The sequence below is a fragment of the Piliocolobus tephrosceles genome, chromosome 7 (assembly GCF_002776525.5).
Source record: "Piliocolobus tephrosceles isolate RC106 chromosome 7, ASM277652v3, whole genome shotgun sequence".
Lineage (NCBI taxonomy): Eukaryota > Metazoa > Chordata > Mammalia > Primates > Cercopithecidae > Piliocolobus > Piliocolobus tephrosceles.
The window spans coordinates 73,585,736-73,611,490 of NC_045440.1; the positions used below are offsets into that span (position 1 = coordinate 73,585,736).

Here is a 25,755-nt window from a genome sequence, read left to right on the forward strand (position 1 = left end):
AAGGAGAAAAACATATATTCTTTCTGAATCAAAAAATTAGCATATTAGATATCTGCATTAGAGTTTATAATTTTCATTAGAGACAAGAGTTTTTTCCACAATAAATATTATTAGTATTTTCTGTTGCCCTGTTATTTGTGCTTGAACATAAGCTAGAGTAGACATAGATAATATCAGTTTTGGAATTTACAGCAGAATCTGGTAAAAACAGGCAAAAACACCAATGAAGAAATATTTAATATTGTATATTATAATGTCAATTAGGATCAACTTAGTATAAGTTTATTTGTAGTTCTTGGAATATTTCTAAAATATTTTAGACTACCGAGCACTATGTTTATGTGTGCACTTATGTAAATCATTTTTCATTAAAGTCCCCAGTCGAATAAAGCATGATCATCTAGACATCTTCAGTGCTGCCACACTGCACAGACCCAGGACATCATTCCATTGAAGTCCAGCATTCAGGGGCTGCTGTTCACATGGAATATTTTCACAACCCTCCCTGGAGTTGTACAAGTTGCAGCTCTGGCTGTCTTCTTTCTTCTTATATAAAAGATCCTGAAAACCTAAAATAGATTTTTGTTGTACCTACTGAAGTGCAATCACTTAATAATATTTCAAAAGAATTTGGTGACATTTCTGACCACAGGGTTGGGATAAGACAACAGGAAAAAAAAAAAAAAAAACTTCAAATCAATAAATAGAAAAGGGTTAGAGCAGGGAGTTGTTGGAGAGAAGAGAAAAGATAATGACTCTTAAAGCTCTCCAAATCACATCTCTTGAAAAGTAGATGTTGTACTGAAATATAATCCCCTCAGCATCAAGGGTTTAACATTCGAGTGTTCCTGCCTAAATCAGTGGGATTTCTTCCTCCAACTGATATGCGTAAAAATGAACTCTTAACTAAGTTAAGGAAAAAGTTTAAAACAGAATCTAGACTTTAAGCAATTGAATTATGGTAACATGAAGATTTTCCTCATATGTTTTTTCTTTTTTGTGTTCACCAAGTAGTATTTTTAAAAGCCTGGGTATGCAATTTGTCTGCCTCTTCCTGAAATTTCCAAAACAAATTTTGCCTAGCAAAAGGATAAGGATATGATCTCTTATATATGCAATAAATATGACACTCATAATCATATCAACCAAAAAAATAGGCAGCACTTTCTATATGCAAGGCACTGTCCTAAATACTTAAATAATTTAGTAACATATTAATCCTCACAACCGACTCTATGACGTAGGGTTTATTATTAGTCTCATTTTAAAATGTGGTTAAAGAGTTAAGACATCGTTAAATTAAAAACTGAATCATTCTAAAGGAAAATGAAGGCAAATAACTATTATAATGAGTAAATTCAGAAGACAAGTGATTTATGTAACATACAGAATTTTGGTAATTAAAAACATATAAAAGCAAGACAGACAGCTTATCTCACTGACAGGGTAACAGGAAGACCTCAGGTCAAATCCAGTGAGATCAGATTTGTCAGAAAAAATGATTTTGTCTCCAATCAGTAATGACCTTTCAGCCTGCCCGTGGATTGAGGGAATACCTTCAAAACATTGACTTTATCACTGAGCTGATGAAAATAATGGACTCAGTCAATGAATCAAGATATATATGTTGAGATTGCTCTAAATTTATGAATCCTGGATTGTAGGGAGTAGGGAGCACTGAAGAAAAGGGAAAAAAAATCTATGTGCTATCCGTTCTAAAACTGAGACCATCTTTTAATCCTCAGAATGTTATTAGTATTTTCTTATAGATTCCTGACAATTATGCATATGGATGATGTTAAAATATCATTTTTAAAGTTGATTGGTATTACAAGATAGATACCTGTATTAATTTTCCCAATACCTTTTACAAAAAGTCTTTTTCTTTTTTTTTCTTTTTTTTTTTTTTTGAGATGGAGTCTCGCTGTGTCGCCCAGGCTGGAGTACAGTGGCATGATCACAGCTCACTGCAAGCTCTGCCTGCTGGGTTCACATCATTCTCCTGCCTCAGCCTCCCAAGTAGCTGGGTCTACAGGTGCCCGCCACCACGCCTGGCTCATTTTTTGTATTTTTAGTAGAGACAGGGTTTCACTGTGTTAGCCAGGATGGTCTTGATCTCCTGACCTCATGATCCCCGCGCCTTGGCCTCCCAAAGTGCTGGGATTACAGGGGTGAGTCACCATGCCCGGCCACAAAAAGTCTTTTGTAATAAAAATTATCTAAACAAGTCTCTTAAATGTAGATAAGGTCACCGTATTTTCAGATGCTCCCCCGGGAACAGAGTTGACTCACTGCTTTCAAACTTGCAACTCTTGGGTTTTTGTGACCCCAGCACACTAAAGTTCGGTATCTGAATCTGCTGACATCTCCCTTGTTATTTTAATCATCTATGATGTTTATATCTTGCAATATGGACTTTTAAAGATCTATATTTTCCATGATGAGAAGGACTCCCTTCCCATGAGGACTGCCCATGATCTTTTTGGGAACAGGAAGGCAAAGAGGATGTGTGTAGCAACTGGCTTTGCTGTTTACTGCATTGCACACTGAGCTCTTGACAGTGGACTGTGGAAGGAATACCTTCTATTTCATAGTGTATTGTTCTGCCAATTGCAACTTTTTGCGTTATGTTGGTGATGCATGAGAATAGAAAATACCAGGCATTGGCTCACTCCAGTTTGGCTTAAAATCCTACGTAGCCCACTCTGCCCAACCTTGAGAAACCCATTTTTTTTTTTTCTGGATCCTCACTCTCTTCATTTTCAGTTGGGAACTATAGGATTTGTGACAAGGACTGAATATTAATCAATTAATTAATATTTTTGCCTGAAACATGTCAAAAAAATCCCTAAATGCAAAAAAGCTATTATTTAGAGTAGAAAAAATAATGCCAGCTCACTTACTCTTGAGTTCAAATGAAATAGAAACTAAAAAACTCCGCACAAACTTCAGATACTCTCAAACAGTATATCCCATGCAATCATTATAAGATTTTACTTAAAACTTACCGTCAGTAAATTCAATGTCTTCTTAATTCACAGTCGTTCCAGTGATAGTAAGCATTAACATCATAAGCCTGACTATTGCCCCATTCCAACTTAATTAGCAAATATAAATGATTTATTGTTCTAAAATCAAAGGATTGAACAATGCAGGGTTCTCAGTGACGAATGACATTTAACCTGTCCACAAGTGACCAAAGATTTGTTATACAGGTACTCAACTTTGGTAAATGTAAACATAAGCAACATAATCTTTGAAAACACAAGGAAGTAAAATAAAACTTAACGGAAGACTTGCTGGTGAATGTCTAGAGTCAGATATCACTTCCAGTTCTTTGTCATTCATACTGATGACATTTGACCCTGCTTTCTTACTTCTTTAAGTTTTCTATCTCTTTCAAGCAAGTTACATCATGGAAGATGCTATGGGAGTTAGAAACACTTGCCCCTGAAAATCTGGTTCTAATTTAGGTCTTCATAATAAAGCCTGACACATTGAAGCAGACAGTGTCAGGAACTGAGACATCAGGGTCAAAGTCTAGAACAAGACGAACAGCAACAGTTGCCTTGGGCTTTGTGGAAGTAAAATGGACATCTGAATGCTACTGGATGAAATAATTGATTTTTCCTGAGGCACGTATGATTTTAGTCCTTAGAACTTCTAAGCTTTTTCAAGTTTTAACTTGCTAAGAATTATTTTTTAATATAAAGTACAGCATGAGAAAATCAGCAGGAGTGTTCTTTTCACTAGATATCAAAGTTAGATTTTCTATGTTTTAACATTTTTGGAAAATTAAATATGACAGTATTGTTAGAAGATACACTCTCGGCCGGGCACGGTGGGCTCAGGACTGTAATCCCAGCACTTTGGGAGGCTGAGGGGGACGGATCACAAGGTCAGGAGATCGAGACCATCCTAGCTAACACAGTGAAACCCCGTCTCTACTAAAAATACAAAAAAAAAAAAAAAATTAGCCAGTCATGGCGGCGTGCGCCTCTAGTCCCAGCTGCTGGAGAGGCTGAGGCAGGAGAATGGTGTGAACTCAGGAGGCAGAGCTTGCAGTGAGCTGAGATCGCACCACTGCACTCCAGCCTGGGTGACAGAGTGAGACTCCGTCTCAAAAAAAAAAAAAAAAAAAAAAGAAGAGATGCTCTCGTGTGGAAATAACATTTCTATCAAGTTAGCATTATTTTGTTTACGCATGTACCATGTGCACACAGTCTCACAAATGAATGTCGTGTAATAAACGAAAACTAGATAACAATGGCTCAAGAACTGCTCCATGGGTACATATGGGCTGTCTCTTTCTGCCCCACTGTATCATTATTGTGTTTTCCACACTATGGCTAGAGAGAGTGAATCTGATTTTAGAAAGATAAACTGAAAATAAAAGTGAAAACAGTGGATTTCAAACAGGCAATTATCTTCCAGATGAATTCAATCATAGCAAGAAAAAAAAAAAGCTACAAACAAGCAAAACCACAAAGCAGGTGATCACATCTGGCCTCTGCAAGTCCTTAAGGAAGCTACCACTATGTCTGTGATAATTTTGAATTTATATTCCTCAAAAAAAGAATGTTTTAAATATCTTTCACACTGTTATCCAATATACATTGAGTCACTGACAGACTATGAAGATTTGTCTTATGCACCTAGACAGATATGTCTAATTATTTCCATGTTTCAGCAGCATTTGACTTGGAAGAAACAAAATGTAACAATAAAATCCCTCTTACATCAAATCAATGTTTCACTGTGTATTAAGATCTCACCATCTGTGGAGTGTGTTCAGTTGGAGATACATCATCCCTCAGTCTAAGCTGTACTACCGGAAGTAAATTTCACTCCACATTGGCCTGTCCTAGCCACTCAGGGGTATCTGATAACCATATTCATGCCTCCAGTGTAATCGCATTGTAAACCCTTGATGTGGTTAAACAGTGCACTTGTTAGTTGCTGTCATTGGCACATTGAGCATTCAATTAGCAGAGTTCCTTTCTTCTGCCGTAATTCAGAATGGTCTACATTTAAAATTCATCACGAGAATGAAGTAACGTGAAAGAGTGAATTTCTTGAGCTCTTGCAGTTATTCAGATGGGATCTTACCCGTTCTCAATACGCAGAGATTATGGGTTTAAACTCCCACACTGTTGCTGAGATAATGACACCAACTCAAAGCATAAATGTGGACGATCTAAATTTAGTCAGGTAGCAGTGGATTCTCCTGTAGAAATGCTGCCTTTCTGCTAGGAAGGATGAGGAAATGTAGCTAGTCACACATTGATGTAAATTAGTTTTGCTCCTGAAAAAGAGTGTAATGTACAATCTGCAGTAGGCAGCTCTTGTTTCTGATAGCATCACAACCTGTTCTCCCAGTGCTGTTTATTGGGTAAAAATTGTTTCATTAGATATTGATTAAATGCCAAACAGCAAGGAAACACCTTTCAGTTTTAAATATATGTATTTTATAGAGACAGAAAGATATCTATGATGTCCTTATATTAGTTTCTACCATTGAAGGATTTGTTGTCATCCTAAAGGGTCAATGCATGATGGTAGGTGTGGAATCAGAGAAGACTTGGGTTCAAATCCTAGCTCTACTCTAATAGCTCTGTGAAGGTGGACAAGGTTCTTAAATTGGAAATTCGATTTCTTGTGCTGTTAAAGGAATCCTCCTCACCTGATCGTGTTGTTCTTACAGTGAAATGAGATCACACAGTGAAATGGGGGATTGAGTACAGCATAGATGCCGTCCCTGACTGTTGTAGTTAGTGGACACAATTGCTCTTATTCTCTGTGCTGATGAGTAGGTGTTTATAAGGGCACCTGCTCTTATAGGATTTTTCTAATAAGAATTGCTTCAGGATGCTATAAATCTGTCATCTTGTGACTAGGTGCTCAAAGTCTTTGTCTCCCTCCCGTTGGTTCTGTCCTTTCTGAAAACAACTTATTTCATTTCTTAAATAATTTCCTGTCCCCACTCCATCCTGACAGAAAAGTTCAGAGGAGACATGATTTCCTTGGAGACTCAGAGATGCCATAACTTACATATAACCACACAATGGCCCATGTGAGCTAGGTGGCTAAATACTGAAATACTTTTGAGAGACCAAAAATACCAAAGAAGCAGAGGCAATGTATTGTCCCTGGGAGGCAGGACGCTATGAGCAGGTGATAGAAGTGGCTAAGGAAGCAGCATCAGTCCACACCACGAGGGGAGACCAAACCTCCCCACATAACACCAGCTACCTGAGCAGGCCCTTGGACTCCACGTTTGCAGTGGGTAGGGAAAGAAAGGCCTGTCCAGATAACAGGAGCATGGAGCTCCTTAGACCTGAAACATAGACCCAAGTCTGCCTTTTACTAATTACATATAGTGGATACATCATTTGCTTTCTCTGAATCTCGGTTTGCTTATCTCCAAAATGAAAATCACAGACCTGTCTGCTTATGGGAATGAAATAAGATGTCGTGTGTGAAAGCACTTGGTAACCTGTGGTTCTGCTTAATACCAACAACTCCATGGCTCTGAAATCACACACTGAGGGGCATGTGAGGCAAAAGATGAAGCAAAAACTCCCTTTAATCCTCTGTGGTTTGGCTTCTCAGTTGTACGAGAAATGCCTAGAGTACTGGTTTAAAATACAGATTTCAGGGTTTCACCCCATAAGTTTCTAGTTTCTTTGGCCCATGGCAGAGCCTGGAATCTGCATTTTAAACAAACATATAGGTGATTGGTTAGAACTGGTTGGTCCCTTGGGCCACATTTTGAAAACTGCTGTTCTGCCCCTTAAGAGGCCAGACCACTGGGGATGGGTGTGTTTTGGGGGATTACTAAGAGCTAATAATGTGGAAAATCATATATTGTAGGCTGGAAACTTTGATACCTCTACTGTACTTTAAAATTTGGAAAGTTTATAACAAGTTGAATAGGGCCAAAAAGTTTTATTTGCCCAAGTGAGGCATAGTTTTTAAAGGTGAGGAAATGAAGTAAACAGATAAAGGAAGAAAGTCAGATAGATAAGATCAACATATTTACTCTCAGTAGTGTCTTTAAACTCTCAGCTGCAAGTATCATAAATTGCTTTGATAAGTTTTTTAAGTTAGTGAACAAAAGATAATTTAAGTTTAAGTTGAGCAGAAAATAATTTATTGCTTTTGAAATGCTGGCTGCCCTGTACAGGATTGTCTCAATCTTTAACTGTCTCCAGTTCATGAAACCCAAGGCTACCTATTGACAAGGGAAAAAAAGCTTTTCTGAGGTACATGAAAAGATTCAGGCATTTTAAGGTTCTCAATCATGTCATCTTTTCTCTGTTAGGTTTTAAGTTGAAAGATTCCATTTGAATTTGCACGTTTTGTTGAAATTAAGTGGAGGGTCTTCCCAAATTGTCAGCTTTTATTTCTTGCCTATTCAAGCTTCCATTTAGAATTGGTATAAAATTAAATCTGCAGTGGAACTATAGCTGTAATTTTAAAATCAATATAGATTTTGATTGTGCAAGTGGCATTCTTATGGGTAGTGGACGCTAACAACAAAACAGTATCACATATAATAACCTCATGAATGTTAAGAGTCAGTCTTACTGGCTTTTTTATTCCAATGTTTATGAAATTTTTAAATCACCAAAGTCAGTCACGTCTCAGCCTGTGTAAAATTCTCTAGCTCTTAGGCTTTTTTCATTTTTCTTTTTTTTTGAGACGGAGTCTCGCTCTGTCGCCCAGGCTGGGGTGCAGTGGCCTGATCGCAGCTCACTGCAAGCTCCGCCTCTCGGGTTCACACCATTCTCCTGCCTCAGCCTCCTGAGTTGCTGGGACTACAGGCGCCGCCACGTCGCCCGGCTAGGTTTTTGTAGTTTTTAGTAGAGACGGGGTTTCACCGTGTTAGCCAGGATGGTCTCGATCTCCTGACCTCGTGATCCGCCCGTCTCGGCCTCCCAAAGTGCTGGGATTACAGGCTTGAGCCACCGCACCCGGCCGCTTTTTTCATTTTTCATTCAGGTCTCAGTTCATATATTAAATGTGATTCTAAGGGTTCCAAACTACCCCATGCAAAGGAACCCCTTTCATCTCTATCACTTTATTTGGCTTCATTTTCAAAGCACTGTCTGAATTGTCAAGCATTTCATTTCATGTAGCACTGTCTGAAATTTTCTTATCTGTGTATGCATTTATTTACTGTCTTCTTCTTCCTATGGAATGCAAAGGTTATCAGAGCAAGGACTTTTGCCTATCTACGTTGTTGCTCTTTCTAGGACCTGAAGCTGTACCTGGAACACAGGGAGAAAACTAAGAAATATTTACTGTATATATGAAGAGGAGGAGTTAATGTAATAGGCACAGTTTTCTCAGGGCTCTGTATTCTATCCTTTGCCTATTACTGAAGTCTGATGGAGGAAGATTGGAGGGACTTAAATGGATCTCACAGCTCTTACACATTCCTTAATTAAATGGCTTCTACAATTCCTGTCTCTCTTGTAGTGTTCTGTAGCTTCACACCTTGAGCCAGGTGTCTGCTCAATTGTGATTTATGCAGGCCAGTTCCAAATAACAGTGAAATAGTGACTGAATAGTAAAGGGCCACAGATGCGTCTATGAGGCCAGGGTCAGGGGGAAATGGTCTGTGCCCTTTCATTTCCTTCTCTTTCCTCTACTTTTCTTAGCTAGGAGGTATCCTTATGTCACCTGTCTGAAACCTGTATACTAATGTTGCTCCAATCCTCCCATCTTTCCAACATGATAGTTTACCACCTGGTGTCTGAGCAGTATTTTGGAAGAAAACACTCTTATTTTCAATTCCAAAACAAAGATAGCCAGTGATGTATGTTGCAGAGAGAAAAGGAAGATAGGCAAGGACAGGATTTGGAATGGAGGCAAGAGAACATTGTTTTAGAAAGGCAGGGATTTGGTGCCCAAATAAGATTGTTCTGCCTTCTCCATCCAACTCCAGAAAGACTTGTAGAACTCTCATCTTTGAGTGGCAGGATCAACTTCCATGCCCTGAAATTTCCATTTGGTCCTCGCATATTCAATATGGAGCAGAAACCAATGCATTTTGTCAGTATAGGCTAGCATCACAGAAATGCAAAAAAAAAAAAAAAAAAAAAAAATGACAGTAGACTATAGCTCATTTTGATTAGTGGACATTTTTACAATAGACCCTTAATTATTCAGTCACTGTTTCACTGCTACTTGGAACTGACCCTGTTGGTCTTAGTCATCTATGTTGCATGTCTTCCCTTCACTTGTAAACTCTCCATCTAGTGGTTTTCCCAGATGCTGAATTTGCCCCCCCACCACTGCCCCAAGAAATAAACAACTAATTAAAAATAGAGCAAATTTTGGCAAGTGCTGTCTGCAGCCTATTTTAGAAAACACACACCATATTATCTAAGCGGCGTCTGAAGCTCTTTAGCAAGGGATGTAACTATGTGGTGGAACGACTTCAGGGATCACAGCATGGAGCATCGGCAGTGACATCTGGAGTCTTTCATTATGCAGTTACTGGTGCTGCACAGCCTCCCACTCACCTTGGTACCTGCACACATTGCTGTTTCTCCTGCAGCCCCTTGTGTGGCTGCATCTGTATGGTGGGAAAGCTAAAAATATCTACCAAGATGGCAATGTAGACTGACATTAGCTCATAATCCTTGCAAGCTGCACATGTGTGTTAAAAAAAAAAAAAAATCCCAAAGAACTAACATCCCAAATGATTCAGGTTTCTGTAGGAACTAGAAACAGAGAAGTAGACTCAAGATCAAAACCAAATAGTGCCCCCAAATTATTTTTTGAGATCTTATACCCTTAGAATCAGAGAAACTGTCCTTCTTTCTCTTGCCCATTAATTCACCCTAAGTATTAGTTTAAAAATATAATGTTGCTGTGTTGTCATGTATCCAACTAGTTGATAAAACTATAAGATTTTAATAAACATAAATTTTTATTATTTTGCAGTTGATATTGAAATAGAACACTAGTGAAAAAATTTTAGTTCCTCATTTTTTTCCAGAAAAAAATGTATTTTAATATGAAAATTGTATATTTGAACACAAAAACTACTATACACAACAAGAAACCATGATTTGATCAATTATGACATTATTATCTCTTCTAAAAACATAGAAATTACATGATTAAGCAATTCCAAGAGGAAAAAGGAAGTCTGTAAAGTCCTATTCAGTTTACTTTTTTAAGGAAAATGATATTTATTTGACTGAAGTCACGGTTCCATTATGTTTACTTTCTTTGTAAGTTCAGCTTTGGTGCTACCTAATTCTCTCTTTGCTTCTTCAGTTTTCACTTGAGCAAGAGATGGATTCAGCATTAAATCTAAATAGAACTCCATTATTTTCTTCAAAGGTATGGTCTGTCGTTTTAGCTCCGCCAGTTTCTCTGATACCGCTACTAAGGACTGATGAAATGGAGAAGCATCCATGCCTCTAGCTGAAAGTGGCTCCTCTGCAGCTTTGATTTCAAATCCGAACTCTTCTAACTTTGCTTTTCCTGTTCTGAAGATGACCGTCGACTTTGGCCCTTTCCAAAGACACATGAAACTCTACTTTTTTGAGATCCTCTTGTTGACATTTTTCTAATACTAATGTTGCGATTAGATTTTTTTTTCAAGATTTTCCCATTCAATCTTCATTTCTTCAGTTTGGGATTTTGTTTGAAAAGATCAGATGTTGAATTATTCACTGCAGGGATAAACCTCGCTAGTGAGGTATCTTTGGTTTCAAGGGTCATGCACTGTCAACCAAAGCATTCAGATACGTGGAACCCGCGCTGGAGAGATTCGCAGGGGAAAAATTCACACTCCCCATGAGAAGGTCTTGAAGAGGCTTGGCTTGTGATTCATATTCACTTACTTTCTGTCTGTTTCAAGAGGTTCACCTCATACTGTAGAATGGGATTACCTCCATTTTTCTTTATCACACAGCAACCTGCACCTTTTTCTCCTACTGGGGCTCCGTAGCTGATATTTCTGCCACTTCACACAGAACTCCTCATGGAAAAAGTACCCTGCAAGCCCCTGATTTGCTAATTTTCATTTCAAGAATATTATTTTATTATCTTCAAGTTTTATTTTATCTAAATCTTATCATCCATAAGAAAAGAGTTGTTCAGTATTTTACAGTGTACAGACATGGTCAGTTAGCTTCAGGTAACAAAATAATCTTCAAAACTGTAACAGTAAAAGAAGTTTCAGAACCATTTGGTTGATATGATTTATTAAAGGATTTATTAATTCATTGGAGATGTTGATACTTAATATAACTACTGAACTCTTCAAATGTAGCTGGTCTGAATTAAGATGTGCTACAAGTGTGAAATATACAACAAATTTGTTTTGAAGACTTAGAACAAAAAAGGAAATAATTCATTTATAAATTCTTATACTGAGTGCATGCTGAAATAATATTTTGAATATACTGTGGTGAATAAAATATATTATTAAAATTAATTTCACCTATTTACATCTACTTTTAAAAATACCTCTTCCAAAAAAATTAGTCTGTTTCTATTACATAGCACTACTGTAGAGAAACGAAAGTTTCTAGTTACTCTACAGGGAAACAGTTAAAATATAATGTTGCCAAGGAAGACAGAAATCCAACAGGCAGTTTAGATGTTCTGCCAGAGAGCCTGAGCATTATTTCTCCAGAATCTAGTGCAAAGACACCTCCTGAAGAGAAGAGGCCATTTTATAGCACATGCTGATTCAAACCTGGGTACCTCTTCTGCAAGATCAACCGTATCAATTAGTGCTATCTAGAAGGAGTTAATGGATTACTGGTATTAAAGGATACAAATGAACTAACATGTGCAGTAGAGGGAGACATTTCAGTGCCCTCTGAAGTTTGTCTGTGATAAAGCCCACTGTCCCTTTCTAACTGAAGCATTTCCCTTTAGCAGCATTGTTGTCCAAAGGTGGAAGGCCTTCCACTACTATATTTTATTTTATTTTGTTTTATTTTGTTTTAATTTTATTTTTTTGAGGTGGAGTTTTGTTCTCGTTGCCCAGGTTGGACTGCAATGGTGCGACCTTGGCTCACTGCAACCTCTGCTTCCTAGGTTCAAGTGATTCTCCTGCCTCAGCCTCCCAAGTAGCTGGGATTACAGGTGCCCACAACCACACCTGGCTAATTTTTATATTTGTAGTAGAGATGGGGTTTCACCATGTTGGCCAGGCTGGTCTTGAACTCCTGACTTCAGTTGATCCAATCGCCTCAGCCTCCCCAAGTGCTGAGATTACAGGTGTGAGCCACCGTGTCCGGCCAGTACTATGTTTTAGATACATTAATTCATTGGATTATATTTTAGGCCCTCAGACACAAGTGAACGTCGTCTCTGGACTTTTGTCTTTCTGAGAATTTTTTGTTTTTCTGTGAAACCTAACCACCTGGTTCGTGAATATTCTAGAATAGGAAATATTAATATAAAAATAATTCTGTTTATATGAATCTTCACTTTTGATACAATAAATGAGACCACAAATTTGTGGGAATGTGTTTTTAAAAGAATCCTGCTAACATATATATATTTCATCTCTTAACCCTTTCTGACTCCCTGTATATTTTTATTTTTTCCAAATGATTCAATCCCAACATGTCAGTAATGACCTCCCATACATACCAAGAAGCTTCTGCCATCTGGTTGTATATGTGGAGGACGTGGCAGTCAAGATCCCCAGAAGGATCAAATCCCCTAGTCCAGATCCCAGCTTCCAGATCTGTTTTCTCAAAAAACTTGAAAGTTGAGATGGAGTATAACAACTCGACACCATCATCAGTTCAGCTAATGGTTGTTTCTCTTGCTTCCCAGAAAGTTAGTTTGTTTTGTCTTTTTATACCGTAGTAATGACGTTTCTTGACTTGAACATTTCCCTGCACTCATTTTTAATTCTTTATTTATAATTTTTTATTTTTAATGTTTGCGGGTACATAGTAGGTATATATATAGGGTACATGACATGTTTGGATACAGGCATACAGTGTGTGATAATCACATCATGGAAAATGGGCTATCCATCCCCTTGAGCCTGCACTCATTTTAATTAGCAGTCGTTTTGTTTTTACAGAAATAATCTGGCATTAACACCACAGTTTTCATAAAATGTAGACTAAAATTCTCAATTCATTACACAAGTAAAATAAGGATCTAATGAAATCTGTGGCATGATTTCACCATCCTTTGAAACTTATTTTGAAAAGTTGTCTCCCAGTTTAATGTTGGAAGCTGATCTTCATACATCGCAGAAGTGTTCATAGTGTTCATGTAACCTCAAGCATAGGCAACATTTCCCTCTTTCATGTTATTTCACCAGCTCTATTAGACCCTCAGACAAATTATATATACTTAACAGTTTGCCTTTTAAAATATGTTTGTATTATCTATAATCAATTTTTAAAAAATCATTTTGTCAATTAGTGCATATTTCATGAGTATCTATAATGTTACCAAGCCCTCTGGGAAATGTTGGGGATAAATTGATAAATAACAGTCTAATTCTTATGGAATGTACATAGAAAATAAACAGCGTGTGACTTTTCTGAGGCCTTTTTTTGTTCTGCAAAATAGGAATCAAAATGCTTGCATAGTTTCAGTATGTTATAGACATTTTAAGTGGCGTATAAGTGATTTCAGAGGAAGAAAATCCTACACTTCTGTAACTAGTCTTCTGAATAATATTTACATAGTCTTTCACTGTAATCCAAGAGCATTGAGACTAATTGGAGCATTTCTTGACCCTCCAATAATAGGAGATATTCAAATGTGTTATTAACATAATCTGCCATCGTAGAGAACAGCTGAAATAATGTGATATGAATATCACGATCAACCTTGATGGAATAAACATCTTCCTACAGATGCACAGTGAGATGGGGATGAAAGCCCTTTTTCTGTGTCAAGCTTCCAAAAATGGTTAATTTATTACTCTGAATACTTTAGGCAAATTACAAAGAATGGAATGAAGAAGGATGTGAATAATCTAGGTAATTAAACCCTACTGTGCAGCTTCTTTGAAAGTTAGTCTAGGATTTATGCCATAGAATTATGTAAGAATCTGTTAAGAGAGCTTATTGTTTAATTGTTCTGGTCTATATAACAGTGTTAACTAAAACATAACCTGTGTTCAGTAGAATTTGGTTTGAAGTGGGTTTATCTCCAACCCCTATATACTAAAATGCTCCATGCATCTTAGTTACCTGTAAGAAAGCCCCGTAGTAAAGCTCTGAGAGCTCCCAGACACCAGCATTTCTATTTGGGATCTGTTCCAGCTCCTGCTAGAACTTGCCATGTGGTTTTTATCCAAGACACCATCTACCTGAGCTCAAATTTCTCTATCTATAAACCAAGGGAGTGGGCCCCAAATTCTGATTTTACCAAAATCAGAATACTATAAGAAGGAAAGTGGGGGTTTACAAATATCATTTTTGGTGTGTCTTCATTGACTGAGTGTTAATTATACTGCCATTTCACTGCAGCATTTCTGTTGTAAAGACTTCTGTTCCAGTCAGTCAGAGTCAATCAACGTTGAGGTTAACTTTCTCTGGCTGTATTGATTGGGTGATAGTTATCCCCAAAGCTGGAGGAAGCAAATAAATTCCTTCTACCAACTTAAATTGTAGAGATGCCTGTCACAGTTTAGGGGCGTTTCTTGCTATTTGCCCTTCTGGAGTTGTTTTGATTCCAGGAGTACAGAGACTCCAACTCCAGCTTTGAAGAGGAAGGTTGGAGATGAACAGAGGGAGATACCTCTGAGCCCAAGGAAGCAGCACCAAGGAAAAAGTGGGGAAGAAAACCAAGTGTCACTTATTGAAAAGCGAAGGCTGTGATCTGCAGTTTCTGGTTTGTTCTGATAGAAGACTTTGGATGGAACCCAAACCATCTGGACACATTTCGGGGACAATAAAGAATTGAAAAAGGTTTTACAAATAGAAGGAAGGTGGATAGGTTATCAGGGGAAAATATGAGTCACGACCTTGTGGACTAGTTTAGAGGAACCAGACTCCCAGCACATAGGAGGCCTTAACCGGATTAAAAAAATAACTCATTTGTCACATTTATCTGCTTGGTCATATTCAAAAAGCTTCACCCGTATTAGCTTAATTAATTCTCATGACAACCACTACAGGTAGGTCTTTCCTCTCCTTATTTAATAGCACGAGAACATGGATTTATAAAGAAGTTAGGTGCCCCAAATCACAGTTGTGAAGCATCTGACCCACTGAGGCTGACCCCAAAGACAGACTCTCATTGGCACAGATGTCCTTTCTGGCTCTGGCTTTCCTAATTCCCTCATGATCACCCCTTCCTTTCATGGCCCCCCCAGATGCTTGAGCATTTCCTGATCAGTGCATAAGCATATGTTCATTAGTTAAGAGTGCTTATGCTGATAGGTAGCTTATCTACAAATCATTACTAGAGACAGAATTAGGAGCCATGCCTCCTCCTCATTTCTGTACTCACTCAGCTCTTCTTTTTAAATCAATCAAGTCTCCATAATGTTCCTATTAGTAAAATACTTAAACATAAGCTATTTTACAAATATGTGCTAAGTTCTTAAATATCTTCATTCTGCCTCATGCATGCTTGGCTTTCTGTGCTAGTGTCTCAGTCAAAGCATATGGATTGGATAGTTTGGGTAGAAAGCTTCTCCAATTATCTATATGTTCAGAAAACTGGGAAAACATCCTCGAAGAAGAAGCACACATTAAGTGCCTTTTCCCTGACAGTTTTTAGCTTACCACAGGATTTCAACCCTTTGTTCTTGGGGAAGTACTTTCTTCAACAACAAAAAAGATAACATTATGATTCTGTGGTACACTGTGATGTCTCTCAAACCTTCTTTATAAGCCGGAGATGGCTTTTAAGAAATGGTTTTTGCTCAGAGGTATGGGTTTGTTTTTTTTTCATTGAACAAGGAATGGAAAATATGCTAATTATAATTGAATAATAGACTCAAAATTTAGATTAACCCTACCTGATCACACTAACAAGATACTGTGATTCTGCATTCATTTGTTTGGTCAACACATCATATTGAACATTGCAGTAGGCAGATTCATATGGCAGTCCCCATGACCCCCACCTCCTGGTGTTCAAATGTGGATGAGACCTGTGACTTGCTTAAAAACAACAGAGTAGGGCAAAGGCAGTGGGATGTACTTGGTTACATCACATAACATCGCAGTGCCCCTCCTGCTGGAGCCTCTCCTTGCTGACTTTGAAGATGCGAGCTGCCATGCTGTGGGCTGCCCGTGTTGGGAGCTCACCTAGCCAGGAGCTGAGGGGGCCTCTTAGAGCTGAGGGAAGCCTCCAGCCAACAGCTAGTGAGAAATAGGGTCCTCAAGATCACATCCATTAGGAACTGAATTCTGCCAACAAAAGCAGATCCTTTCCCAGTCAAGCCCCATAGGAGACCTCAGCACCAGCCAACAGACACCTTTCTAGCAGCCTGGTGAGACACTAGCGGGAAACGTAGTCAAGCCGTGTCCATACTCCTGACCCAAAGAAGCTGTGAGATGCTAGGCTTCTGTTGTTTTAAGTCACTGAGTTTGTGGTAATTTGTTATATAGAAACAGGAAACTAATACAAACACCCTCAGTATTCCAAACACATTTTGAGGAATTGGAAATGGAGCAGTGAACAAAATGAAGTCCCTGTTTCGAGGAGCTTGCATTTCAGTAAATCTAAAACATAGACATTTTAGAAGCTTCAATTCATCTCAGTTTCAAAGTAAAAACCTCAGTGGTCCCAAAATGGGAAAGAAAAATTTACTTAAAATATTTATTTTTTACTTTTACTATTATTTTTGAGACAGTCTCACTCTGTCACCCAGGCTGGAGTGCAGTGGTGAGATCTCAGCTCACAGGAGCCTTGACCTCCTGGGCTCAAGTGGTCCTCCCACCTCAGCCTCCTAAGTAGCTGAGACTACAGTCATGTGTGACCATGCCCAGGTTATTTTTGTATTTTTTGTAGAGACAGGGTCTCACTTTATTGCCCAGGCTGGTCTTGAACTCTTGGGCTAAAGTGATCTTTCTGCCTCGGCTTCTCAAAGTGCTGGGATTGTAGGCATGAGCCACTGCACCCAGAAAAATGAGCATTTCTTTTCTAGTCCAAAGAAGGGAAAGTAATGCTGGACATATCTCAGTATTGACTTACCAGGTGATCTTATTCAAGGAAAGAATGGGAGAACAGGGGTTGTCAGCTACAGAACACGAGTTCTCCACGGACTGTAGCTTTAGAATCAGAACTTTGCAGATCCACGATAATGCAGTCTTACAGTATATGTCACTATTTAAAAAAAAAAAAAAAGATACTGAAAAGCTTAAATACATAACTGCCAAAAGTCACCAAAATAAGAAAAACAATTTCAAAATCAGCCTAGTGATTTTGTTTCTATAGAAAGACCATTGTCTAAAAGAAAACCTAGAATTCATTCAGCATTTTCAGAAGATCGAAGTCACATTCATGGACAACATGTATGTTAGTTCTAGTGTCCAGACAAGACAGCTAAGAAGGGCTTGAATTTCCACACAAGCTACCTGGCTTTATAAGTAGCCCCAGAATGCTCAGGCGCACAGGCCACAGGATGCCCAGAATACACGGGCCATAGTCCAACCGAGGCCCAGTGTCCAGCAAATTTGAGCTGCCAGTCACTTGGGGGACCAAGGAGCCTGTACTGTATTCGAGAAACCACAAAGCTAAGGCCACATTCTATGGAATAGACTTTTGAAATTAATGTGTAATCAATCACACTCAGAATATATTTGGGCAGCTTATATGTACAATGTGTTGCATGCAGTTAAATGACCAACATTTCTATTGCGGTGTATAGAAGGTGTTCATAGAGCTAGCTCTTGTTGAATCGCAGTTATGGTTATTAATAACGTATATTGAGCACTAGTTCTGTCTAGACCTTATGCAGAGTGCTTTGATATGTTTTTAATTTTATTTTCTTAAAAGAATTATTGTCCCCATTGAATAGATGGGACTAAACCTTAGAAAGCCTAAGACACATACACAAGATCCAACAATGAGAAAATGTTGGGCTTACAATTTTAATTCAGGCAGTCTGGTTGCAGAACTGGTGCCCTTGACCGCTGTGCATGGCACCTCCTGTTAATGTGACAAGCACAGTATCAGATAGCATGTTCTTTCATTTGTTCTTTGTAACAACCCTGCAAAAGGTATTTGGGAGTGATGGGATGAGCCTTGAAAAACTCTTTCAAGTAATTAGTTTAAGAAAGAGGGAAGATACTGACATGCATCTTCTGATGCCATAACCACTTTTTACATTACCAGGCTAACTGGGGGCTCTAAGGGCTATTGTTCTAAGTAGGAAACCATTGTGTGTTAATATTTATCAAGTATTTAGAAGATCAATCTACTTCCAAGACCTTCCCCATCAGTTTGATAATGCTTAAAATTCTAAAAGCTCATGCCAAATTTCTTTACCTTAAAGCTTTGAAATTATTCTTAGTCATTTACTCTTATCAGTCATGTATACTTTAGTAAGAATAAGTTTATCTCACTCATTCATGAAAGCAGATTTTTATGGAGAAGAGGGTGCAAAAACTTGAGGATTGCAGATGCTGAATCTTCTTTAGAGAAGGTCACTAAGAGTGAAGAAAAGAGCAGATGATATTTAGCCTAATGGCTACCAGAGATATTAAGAACGCTTTCTGGAGGTCTCAAATTTGTTTTTTTTTTTTTTTTCTGTATAGCTAATTATATTTTCTATCATAGACAACCTTGTGTATAACCTAGAAATGGTGGAAAGTATGTGATCCAAAAGCAAGGTACCATCAGTTCTCCTCTGTACTTATTTTGAAAATTGGAAATTGTCCCAACACATTTTGATACATTAGAGAACAATTTGAACATAATGAAAATGTCTTGCTTTTTATGCATGATTTTTATCCATGATAAACTAGGTGAATGCAGAAAACTGCATCCAGATGAACAGAGCTGTGTAGGAATGTGCAATTTGCACACAGACTCACACCTCAAACATCTGCCAGCTTCCTCTGCTCACCATGTGCTTTGAGCCACACCCATCCACATCTGGCGTTAGAACTTTCCTTCTGACTTCAGATAACCCTCCTTCCATACTTCATAATGACTTACTAACTGCAACCTTTTGACACTTACTTCTGCAAGCAAACTCCAGGTCTTTTTTCAAGATAAAACATAGTATTTATTGTGGTATTTATGTATTTCTTAATCATTTAACATGTGTAAAACTGTGTTGTTTTTGTTAGGTTTTAAAAAAATGTTTCCCTGATGACATGTTTTTTGTTTTGTTTTGTTTTGAGACAGAGTCTTGCTCTGTTGCCCAGGCTGGAGTGCAGTGGTGGGATCTCAGCTCGCTGCAACCTCCACCTTCCGGGTTCAAGCGATTCTCCTGCCTCAGCCTCCTGAGTAGCTGGGACTACAGGTGTGCGCCACCATGCCTGGCTAATTTTTGTATTTTTAGTAGAAACAGGGCTTTGGCATGTTGCCCAGGCTGCTTTTAAACTCCTGGCCTCATGTGATCTGCCTGCCTTGGCCTCCCAAACTGCTGGGATTACAGGCGTGAGCCATCATGCCTGGTCACTGATGAAGCTTTTAGCATCCATTTTTCTGATGAGTCCTGTAGGATTTTTTGCCTGGTGATTTTTAGGAATGTGTGTGTACGTGTGTAACTTTATTGCAGAACTTTTATTGTCCCTTTTTATGCAGATTTCTCCTGTTAGGGTGTGTGTGTGTGTGTGTGTGTCATGCACTTGAAGGGGTAGCTGGTAATTATTTGAAGTACTTCTCTTCACAGTGGTTTAGCATGTTAGCAGATTTTTCCCAAGAAAGAAGAGCTAACCATGCATCAAAATAACACTTTTCAGGAGAATTTCTAGAGGATAGCCCCAAGGAATGATGCCGACTTCATCCTTTATTAAGGTTGGTATCTCAGGAGAAGTTACGCTGATAAACATGTGTGGCCCCAGTACCTCAGGAAGGCAGCTTCCAGCATGCCCCATTTCATCCTTAGATCTAGCTAATATTGGGAGTTGGTGGATTTCTCTTAGGGTCAACATTTGGAAATAGGCCGAGCCCACCTCCCTGCACCCGTCTGCTGCTGAATAACATCCAAATGAGAGCCTCACTCTGAGGTTAATGCCTTGGCCTGGTGACCATGCCAGCTCTCTCTTCTTACCTTTATAAAGTCCTGTGTGCCTCCCTTCTTCCACTTCAAATCTTCAGAAATATATCTGTGCTTTTTGAGCTATGGGCAGCCCCGGAATTTATGAAAGCTACAAACATAACGTACTTAATATTTTAGGCACTAAATAAATGCTAATATAACTGAGGAGCGTCAAACCAATTGTTAGGAGGTGAGTGCAAGACAGTGACACCACAGACAAAAAAGGAAGACATTTGAAGCATTCGTGTCACACAGTAGTCTTGATGGAGGGGAAAGCTAGGTATGGTTAAGTCTCAGTAAGAAATCCATGACTTCTGAAGAATAAATTGAACTCATTCTCAAAGAAACGCTAAAGAGAAGACTCGGGGTTAACAATGGGAAGGGTCCTAGTAGCAGGGGGTAGCCCCCACAGTGTCTGGTAACTCCTTATTGAGGGGCACTGATGTCACCTGAAGTTAATCCCAACTCCACTTCCATCAGTCAGGTAAGCTCACCCCTTATGGGAGTCTATGACTTCTAGAAACTCCACACTTAACAATCTGTTCTCTCATTCTACCTTTGTTTTACACAGTATCCCAATGAAAAACAAACTTCTCTTCCAGAATTTCCAAAATAATAATAATAACTATAACTCAGCGGTCAGCCTTATTGGTCTAGCCTGAGTCTTATGCCAGCCCTGGGCTAGTCATGATGACTGGTGTGGCAGGGAAAATGTGATGCTCTGATTGACTATGCCTGATTCACATGCTCAGTTTGGAGCCAGGGAAGGCATCAGTTTCACTTGGATCACATGAATCGAGAATAGAAGATAAGCAGTTTCTCAAGGAAAATTAGGGTGCTATCACTAGAAGGGGAATGGGTTCTGGGCAGGCAAGAACACGAGATGGCCCCTCTAAGAGTCTCCTAAGCCAGGCTGTGTGCTAGGCACTGAGCCTGTGACTGTGAGCATGACACAGAGTCAATGCCCTCCTCTAGTTTGTAGTGATTTGGATATTAATTCAGTAAACACACAGGTAAGGAAACTGAGCCTAGAGAGATGAAGTCACGTTTTTCAATGTTGCACAGCTAATTACAGCCAACACAGTGACTAGAAACTCTGAAATGATGGTCAATATCAAGATGCCATCTTGCCTTACTGGTATAGCAAGCTGACCTATTTGAAGCATGGTTGTCTGTCTAGCACACAGTTGTGTAGGATATTACTGTTTTAACCAGTTGTATCCTGGAATTGACTCAAACTAGCTGGTGCAAAATTATTGTGTACATCTCTTTCCTTCTTGGCATTCAGTGAAATAATGTTGGTAGCTTGAAATCAGCTATGGTGGTATTTACACTAAAAATTGGCAACCATCACCATGAGCTGATTGTTACACCTTTACCAACATACCACCAGTTACCATGGTTATAGGAATTTAGTCTTCAAGCAAATTGTTTTTTTCTTTTCCATAGTATTTAATAAAATTCACATAATTATTGATACAGATGAATAGATGTGACAGGTCAGGAAGTTCTTAAACCACATAATTTTTGTTTCTTTTTTCTTCCATTCTACTCCAAATCCCAAAGTCTTCAATCTTATACATTTAATACAATTTATATTTTATTTTCGTATTTGGTGCATGTTGATCAAAGTGAAACCACAGATGAGTGGAGACTACTGTATCACAAACTAAGCGGCTTAGACAGCAGAAATTTATTGCCTTGCAATTCTGGAGGCAAGACGTCCTAGATCAAGGTGTCAGCAGGATATCTCTATTACTAAGGCATCTGTAGGTAACATGTATAAATTTTTAGCATCAGACTTGACCTTACTAATGTTCATTTTTAGCATAACAAACAGACTAGACTTTAGCTATGTTCTTCTTAATTGCCCAAGTTAGTGGCCAATCACCTATACCTAAAGTTTTCAACTATCAGATTTGTTAGCATTGTCCTTTGTACTAGCATGCATTTATTTTGGTAAAAGGGGAGAAAGAAGATACATCAAGACACCCCTTGATAAACCTAACTCAAAAAGGAATAAAGACATTTGTATCAGTTTCTGTGGCTGCTGTCACAAAGTGCAGTAGGCACCCCTTATCTACAGGGGATACATTTCAAGCCCCCCATGGATGCCTGAAACTATGGATAGTACTGAACCCTGTATGCAGTATGTTTTTATCTATACATACATACCTATGATAAAGTTTAATTTGTAAATTAGGCACAATAAGAGATGAACAACAATAACTGATAATAAAATAAAACAATTATAATAATATACTGCAATAAAAGTTATGTGAATATAGTCTCTTCCTCTCTTTTTCTCACAGTATCTTAAAAGTTACCCTATGTACCTAAGGGTAACTGAAACCCCAGCAAGTGAAACTGCGGATCAGAGGAGACTACTGTAGCACACACTAAGAGGCTTAAGCAACAGAAAATGTATTGCCTTGCCATTCTGGAGGCAAGAAGTCCTAGATCAAGGTGTTGGCAGGGTTGGTTCCTTTTGCGGGCTGTGAGGGAGAAATCTGTTTATGCCTCTCTCCTAGCTTTTGGTGGTTTGCTGGCAATCCTTAACATTCATTGACTTCTGCGGCATCACTCCAACTCTGTCTTCATCTTCACATGGTGTTCTTGCTGTTTGCATCTCTGCGTCCAAGTTTCCCCTTTTTTATACGGATATCAGTCATATTGGATTAGGGCTCACCCTAATGACCTCATTTTAGCTTGATTACATTGGTAAAGACCATATTTCTGAATGAGGTCACCTTCTCTGGTACAGAGGTTTAAGACTTCAACTTATCTTTGTGGGGAGGACACAATTCAACCCGTAACAGCATTGCAATTAAATTGTTAAATTGTCACACACTAATATCAATAGGTAAAATGTTCTTTGTCGAGCTAGAGTTCTAACAAGTAAATATTTCATTCCTTTTGAAAAACAAGTATTTCTGCTGAGTTGATTTCCATATTAGTCAGAATGTCTTAAGGACCTGGTCTTCAGCCTGTGCTCGTTGTTCAAATACAGCATTAATTTTAAGACAGGGCTCAGTCAACTTAGTCCACTGCCTTTTTCTGTATGGTCTGCAAGCCTAGAATAGTTTTTACATTTTTAAAGGGTTAAGTGGGCTGGGCGTGGTGGCTCATGCTTGTAATCTCAACACTTTGGGAGGCTGAGGCAGGAGGATCACTTGAGGCCACGAGTTTGAGACCAATCTGGGCAACATGGCTAGACCCCCATCTTTAAAAAAAAAAAAAAAAGATTTGCTTTTTTTTTTTTAATTAGCTGGATGTGATCACATGTACCCGTATTCTCAGCTACTTGAGAGGCTGAGGTGGGAGGATCACATGAGCCCAGGAGGTTGAGGCTGCAATGAGCTATGTACATACTACTGCACTCCAGCCTGGGAGACAGAGTGAGACCCTGTCTCAAAAAAATAACAATGGAAAAAAATCAAAAGATAAGTAGTATTTCATGACATGAAAATTATATAAAATCCAAATTTCAGTGTTGTCAACAAATAAAGTTGTATTGGCACACAGCCACACTCATTTCATTTGCATATTGTCTGTGGCTGCTTTCACACTACACAGGCAGGGTTGCAGAGTTGCAAAGGAGACTATTAGTCTGCAAAACCTGAACTGTTTACTCTCTGGCCATTTACAGGTAGGATGCTAATTTTGTTAACTATACCTCACTCACGACTAATTGCTGCTGCTCCCGAATGACACAGCCTAGTTTCTGAAGCAGACAGGCATCATGCTGCCGACCTTTGTGCTGAGGGGGGTGTCTTCATTCATAAATTATAGCATCATCATGATTCTGCCTATTTTATTACTATCAGAAGAATCACGCAGCTAATTAGTAAGCATTTAATTAGAAGTCAGAACCGGTGCTGTTAATGGGCATGCTTAATATTCCATCGACAAAATTAACTGCTGGCATCAAAGGTGTGTGGTCATTGCCACCTCCAACCCCCACCCAATATGGCAGCATTTTATGTCTATTTGTTAAACATAACTTCCATGTGTAATTTGCATCTTGAAATAATTTAGTTCCGTTGAATCCACTGGGATTGTATTTAATCCTGTCTGTATTAGTTTTCTATTGCTGCCAAAGCAAATTACCACAAATTTAGCAGCTTGAAACACCACAAGTTTTCTGTCTCGGAATTTTCCAGGCTAGAAGTCCAGTGGGCTTGACTGGTTCTTCTGTTCCAGGTCTCACAGACTGAAGTCAAGACGGCAGCAGGGCCACATTTTTTTCTGGACTCTGCAAAGAACCTGCTCTCAAGTTCTTTCAGGTTATTGGTGGAAAGAGGAGCTGATTTCTGTCAACAGTCTGAAGGAGGGTGGTGGTCCCTGCTTCCTGGCTGGCAGTGGGTGGGAGCCTATCTTAAGGCTATGTGATTCCTGCTCCCGTTGCTCCCTCCAGTTTCAAGCCACCAAGGGCATGTCAAACCCATCTCATGCTTCAGATCTTCTCATGACTTCTGCCTCTAGCTGGAGAACAATCTCTCCTTTTAAGGGCTCATGTGATTAGATTGGTTTCTTTTGGGTAATCCAGGATAATCTCCCTATTTTAAGGTGCGTAACCTTAACTACACCTCCAAAGTGCCATTTGCCATGTAACTTAACATATTCAGATTCCGGGAATTAGGGCATGGGTGTCTCTTGGGGGCCATTCTGCCTGGCACGCCTTCTCTGGGTTCTGTGTTCCTAACCTGAGTGTCTGCATCTCTGTTTTCTCCTAGAAGAGTCTGAGGAATCAGCACTTGGCCCTAGGGACTGCACTTGCTTTTCCACTTTGGGAGCCCACAGAAACACTACCCTTTGATAGTCTCTTTCTATTGCAGAGCTGGCATTTCAAGTTAATTTTTCATGGATGTATCACCATGTTATTCCCATGCAACACAATTAAATGACCCCAGCCACCACAGCTGAAAGCATTTATACTTAATAATTATTTCATACAGCTGTGTTAGAAAACCACTGCATATGTCAACTGTGATATAAATGTACCCTGCTAGAGTTGGGCTGTTAACAGCCTGCTTAGCCTGATGCTGCAGCCATCAAAAAAGGTCTGTGTGCATCTTGGTTGCCCATCTTCTTTCTCCAAAAGGCAAGAGCCAGGGAGTCAGACTGGAACACCTTGCCACTCTGAAGTTTAGAATACATCCATTTTCATGACTGCTCAAATTAAAGGTAAATTGTCACCTTGCTGTGCACTGTAATGTTTCCGGTTACCTGTGTAAATCTGGTTGACGTCCATGTTTGGAAGAATTCCTTACATTTGATCCAAATGTAAGAAAACTTGAAGCATTTTGGAAGTTCAGGCTGAGTTATAGTTGCATTTTGGAAATGCTAAGTACCTGATAACTAAAGGGAAATTCCAGCAGAGTGGAAGGGGAAGTAGGGATGGAGAATAATCCTTTTGTTCACTGGCCATGATCCTGGCACAGAGACCCTCAGAGTGCAGACTGGGACTTCTTAAACACTAGCATGCTCATGAATCGCCTAAGATCTTAACATTCACATTCTAATTATCGGGTCTGAGATGAGGCCTGAAATTTCATATTTCTAAC

General features: G+C 39.0%; 1 protein-coding gene and 1 pseudogene across 1 annotated transcript in view; one reads left to right on the plus strand and one right to left on the minus strand.

Moving 5' to 3' along the window:
- Nucleotides 1-25,755, plus strand: part of KCNB2 (potassium voltage-gated channel subfamily B member 2) — a 409,561-nt gene that overhangs the window by 79,929 nt on the left and 303,877 nt on the right. The gene's annotated exons all lie outside the window — the stretch shown is intronic.
- LOC111520976 lies at nucleotides 10,223-10,871 on the minus strand (annotated as a pseudogene).